Below are 5,000 nucleotides of genomic sequence, written 5' to 3'. Positions count from 1 at the left end.
ACTACGAGCTTTTTAACCGCAACAACTTTAATATACGCTATTGGAGCTGGAATTACCGCGGCTGCTGGCACCAGACTTGCCCTCCAATAGATACTCGTTAAAGGATTTAAAGTGTACTCATTCCGATTACGGGGCCTCGGATGAGTCCCGTATCGTTATTTTTCGTCACTACCTCCCCGTGCCGGGAGTGGGTAATTTGCGCGCCTGCTGCCTTCCTTGGATGTGGTAGCCGTTTCTCAGGCTCCCTCTCCGGAATCGAACCCTGATTCCCCGTTACCCGTTACAACCATGGTAGGCGCAGAACCTACCATCGACAGTTGATAAGGCAGACATTTGAAAGATGCGTCGCCGGTACGAGGACCGTGCGATCAGCCCAAAGTTATTCAGAGTCACCAAGGCAAACGGACCGGACGAGCCGACCGATTGGTTTTGATCTAATAAAAGCGTCCCTTCCATCTCTGGTCGGGACTCTGTTTGCATGTATTAGCTCTAGAATTACCACAGTTATCCAAGTAACGTGGGTACGATCTAAGGAACCATAACTGATTTAATGAGCCATTCGCGGTTTCACCTTAATGCGGCTTGTACTGAGACATGCATGGCTTAATCTTTGAGACAAGCATATGACTACTGGCAGGATCAACCAGGGAGCTGCGTCAACTAGAGCTGAGCAGCCGGCCGCCCGGGAGTGTGTCCCGGGGGCCCGCGCGAACACGCAAGCGTCCGCTCAATTATTCTGCAAACAGGAGGAGGCTGAGCTCCCCTGCACAATACACCTCGAAACCCTCTCAGGTCCCGGCGGCGCGCAGCGCCGTCCTAAGTACTTGGTCGGGTTCGAGAGAGGCGCAATCGCCCGGAGTTTGGCGAGTAGACGCTTTAGGTGCGACCACCCGTGCTCCCAACTGAGCTTGCCGCTGCCGACAGAGGCCCGGGAGCGTGCTGTCGTGGCATTGCCGGCGGGAGACAACACGCGCCACCTACGGTGACCGGCAGCTCCAACGCCAGCGCCACAGAAGGACAAAAGCCCCACTTGGGTGCCGAAGCGAACTCTCCCAGCACAGCGCACGCGCCAACACGTCCGCACAGCTGCGATACAAACCACCTGCGAGAACCGCAGAGGCGACCGAGCAGCAGACGGCGTCGCGGCGCCGAGCGCCGGGCGGCGGCGCATCCTCAGCGCACACAGTCCTCAATCGGACCAGCACACTGCAGATGTCCACCGCGCTTCGCACCGGGCCCGCGAGGACCTACTTTGGCCGCACGGCGCCGCGTGCAGGGTGCGCCGGCGCGCAGCTGCGCCGCCTGCCGCCTCCGTCGGCCGGCGCGCCTGCCACTGGCCGCCCCCACCAGCCGGCTGTAGCGCGTGCGCCCACGCACCGCGCGGCCAGCACGCCGGGAGGCCCCCCCTCACCGGCCGGGGACGGTCCCACCCAGCCACCGCCGCGTATCGCTTCACACCCAGATGCCATTCACGTTCGTGGGCATGGTGGGTATCGCTGGAACAACCGGTTGGTAGCTCAACCGATCGTCGCCATCACTGATTCACCTCTAGCGAGAACAACCGCACCACAACGGTTTACCAGTTGTTCATTTGCATAACGTCACCAGCAAACGTAGGCGTCCATCGCCATTTGCAAATTCAACGATTGTTGCATGCCTGTGTCAGGTGTCACGACACACTATGTCTGCCCACATACACGCAACAACATGTGCACGCTTCGCGAACACGTGGAAGGTGGCCCCCGTACGTATGCGATGTCCATTGCGCGAACGACTGTCAACCGGCCTCTGTCGCATGTCGCAGATGTGGAACGCAGTGCACCATGCTATCACGGTGTGTGAGAAGAGACGACTACGTCTGACAACACGCGCCACTACATCAACAGACGGCTCATGCTGATCGCCATCCAGGGCATACCACACTGCAATCCAGCTCTTATAGGGAGACGACACGTAGCTGAGTGCACAACATTTGGACCGCATGGTTCGCCGTTGTTGGCGCAGTCGTTGTACGGTCACATGTACCACGATGTATCATTCAGTACATGAGGACCAATGTGCAGTACAGTGTGTGATTTGGACGTACAACATCAGCGGACAGTTGACACAGGCCGTACCACAGCGTAGGCTAAGTGCTTCGCACATGCGAATGCCAATGAACAACTGCAAATGCCAATGAACAACTGCAAAGGGCATTGAGCATGTACGTCCTGCTGCCATCCACATTACAGTGTATAGCTGCAAGGTGTTTAACATGAAGCGATACACTGGGGACCGGGCAGTGCGAGTAGCAAACTATATTGCGGGGGTTGCAGTTAGGCAACACTACACTAATTTAACGCGTCGTATGACAATTACAGAGCAGGTTAAGGCCCAACGTGTGTTGGGTTAAGGCCCAACGTGTGTTGGGTTAAGGCCCAACGTGTGTTGGGTTAAGGCCCAACGTGTGTTGGGTTAAGGCCCAACGTGTGTTGGGTTAAGGCCCAACGTGTGTTGGGTTAAGGCCCAACGTGTGTTGGGTTAAGGCCCAACGTGTGTTGGGTTAAGGCCCAACGTGTGTTGGGTTAAGGCCCAACGTGTGTTGGGTTAAGGCCCAACGTGTGTTGGGTTACGTTAAGGGGCAATGTGGGTTACGTTAAGGGGCAATGTGGGTTACGTTAAGGGGCAATGTGGGTTACGTTACGGCGCAATATAGGTTACGTTACGGCGCAATATAGGTTACGTTAAGGCGCAATATCGGTTACGTTAAGGCGCAATACAGGTTACGTTAAGGCGCAATACAGGTTACGTTAAGGCGCAATACAGGTTACGTTAAGGCGCAATACAGGTTACGTTAAGGCGCAATACAGGTTACGTTAAGGCGCAATACAGGTTACGTTAAGGCGCAATACAGGTTACGTTAAGGCGCAATACAGGTTACGTTAAGGCGCAATACAGGTTACGTTAAGGCGCAATGCAGGTTACGTTAAGGCGCAATGCAGGTTACGTTAAGGCGCAATACAGGTTACGTTAAGGCGCAATACAGGTTACGTTAAGGCGCAATAGAGGTTACGTTAAGGCGCAATACAGGTTACGTTAAGGCGCAATACAGGTTACGTTAAGGCGCAATACAGGTTACGTTAAGGCGCAATACAGGTTACGTTAAGGCGCAATACAGGTTACGTTAAGGCGCAATACAGGTTACGTTAAGGCGCAATACAGGTTACGTTAAGGCGCAATACAGGTTACGTTAAGGCGCAATACAGGTTACGTTAAGGCGCAATACAGGTTACGTTAAGGCGCAATACAGGTTACGTTAAGGCGCAATACAGGTTACGTTAAGGCGCAATACAGGTTACGTTAAGGCGCAATACAGGTTACGTTAAGGCGCAATACAGGTTACGTTAAGGCGCAATACAGGTTAGGTTAAGGCGCAATACAGGTTAGGTTAAGGCGCAATACAGGTTAGGTTAAGGTACGACATAGGTTAGGTTAAGGTACGACATAGGTTAGGTTAAGGTACGACATAGGTTAGGTTAAGGTACGACATAGGTTAGGTTAAGGTACGACATAGGTTAGGTTAAGGTACGACATAGGTTAGGTTAAGGTACGACATAGGTTAGGTTAAGGTACGACATAGGTTAGGTTAAGGTACGACATAGGTTAGGTTAAGGTACGACATAGGTTAGGTTAAGGTACGACATAGGTTAGGTTAAGGTACGACATAGGTTAGGTTAAGGTACGACATAGGTTAGGTTAAGGTACGACATAGGTTAGGTTAAGGTACGACATAGGTTAGGTTAAGGTACGACATAGGTTAGGTTAAGGTACGACATAGGTTAGGTTAAGGTACGACATAGGTTAGGTTAAGGTACGACATAGGTTAGGTTAAGGTACGACATAGGTTAGGTTAAGGTACGACATAGGTTAGGTTAAGGTACGACATAGGTTAGGTTAAGGTACGACATAGGTTAGGTTAAGGTACGACATAGGTTAGGTTAAGGTACGACATAGGTTAGGTTAAGGTACGACATAGGTTAGGTTAAGGTACGACATAGGTTAGGTTAAGGTACGACATAGGTTAGGTTAAGGTACGACATAGGTTAGGTTAAGGTACGACATAGGTTAGGTTAAGGTACGACATAGGTTAGGTTAAGGTACGACATAGGTTAGGTTACGGTACGACATAGGTTAGGTTACGGTACGACATAGGTTAGGTTACGGTACGACATAGGTTAGGTTACGGTACGACATAGGTTAGGTTACGGTACGACATAGGTTAGGTTACGGTACGACATAGGTTAGGTTACGGTACGACATAGGTTAGGTTACGGTACGACATAGGTTAGGTTACGGTACGACATAGGTTAGGTTACGGTACGATATAGGTTAGGTTACGGTACGATATAGGTTAGGTTAAGGTACACATTGTTGTAAGGAAAGGTTTAATGGGGGGCGGGGCGGGGCGGCCGGTTTGTTGATTGTGATTATAGTAAGTGGATGCCTGCGGCATCATCTGATTTGCCACGTCAGGATGCACCTTTGGCTCATGACAGGCGGCGCTCTCATTCCATGCTTGTGGCAGACCTGTGTCTTTCATTCCTGCCATTGTTTGTGTGCTGTGAGAGGAGGCAGTATTGTGATGTTGGGTGCACCCCTGTGTAGGACATGTGTGGGTGTTGGTGGCTTGGCTGAGCAATGGTGGTTGTCGGGTGGGTGGGATATTCTGTTTTCTGAGTGGACCTCCCAGTCTGGTTATGACAGTGTGGATTGTCTAATGTGGCGGAGAGGATGCACTGGGTGTTGTTCCATGCTGGTGCTTACATATTGTCTGTGTGCGTGTTACAGGCAGAGAGTAGTGCGTGATAAGGGTGTGTGGCTGACGTGTGGTTGTGATTGTGAGCAGAGTCTTTCAGCATGTATACGGACAGTTGTATACATTATCTGTATTCTGATGGCTCTATCTATTACTAATCAGCGCCGTGTATACGTTTAATCCGGTTCCAGTCGAAACTGTTGTA

General features: G+C 51.4%; 1 non-coding gene across 1 annotated transcript in view; it reads right to left on the bottom strand.

Annotated features, from left to right (window-relative positions):
- Positions 1-650, bottom strand: part of LOC124578948 — a 1,910-nt gene extending 1,260 nt beyond the window's left edge. The window contains exon 1 of the ribosomal RNA XR_006972723.1: positions 1-650. This exon is cut by the window's left edge and continues 1,260 nt beyond it. This is a non-coding gene — a ribosomal RNA (small subunit ribosomal RNA).
- Positions 651-5,000: the final 4,350 nt, after the last annotated feature.

The sequence above is a fragment of the Schistocerca americana genome, unplaced genomic scaffold (assembly GCF_021461395.2).
Source record: "Schistocerca americana isolate TAMUIC-IGC-003095 unplaced genomic scaffold, iqSchAmer2.1 HiC_scaffold_283, whole genome shotgun sequence".
Taxonomy (NCBI): domain Eukaryota; kingdom Metazoa; phylum Arthropoda; class Insecta; order Orthoptera; family Acrididae; genus Schistocerca; species Schistocerca americana.
This window is presented reverse-complemented; position numbering and strand designations above follow the sequence as displayed.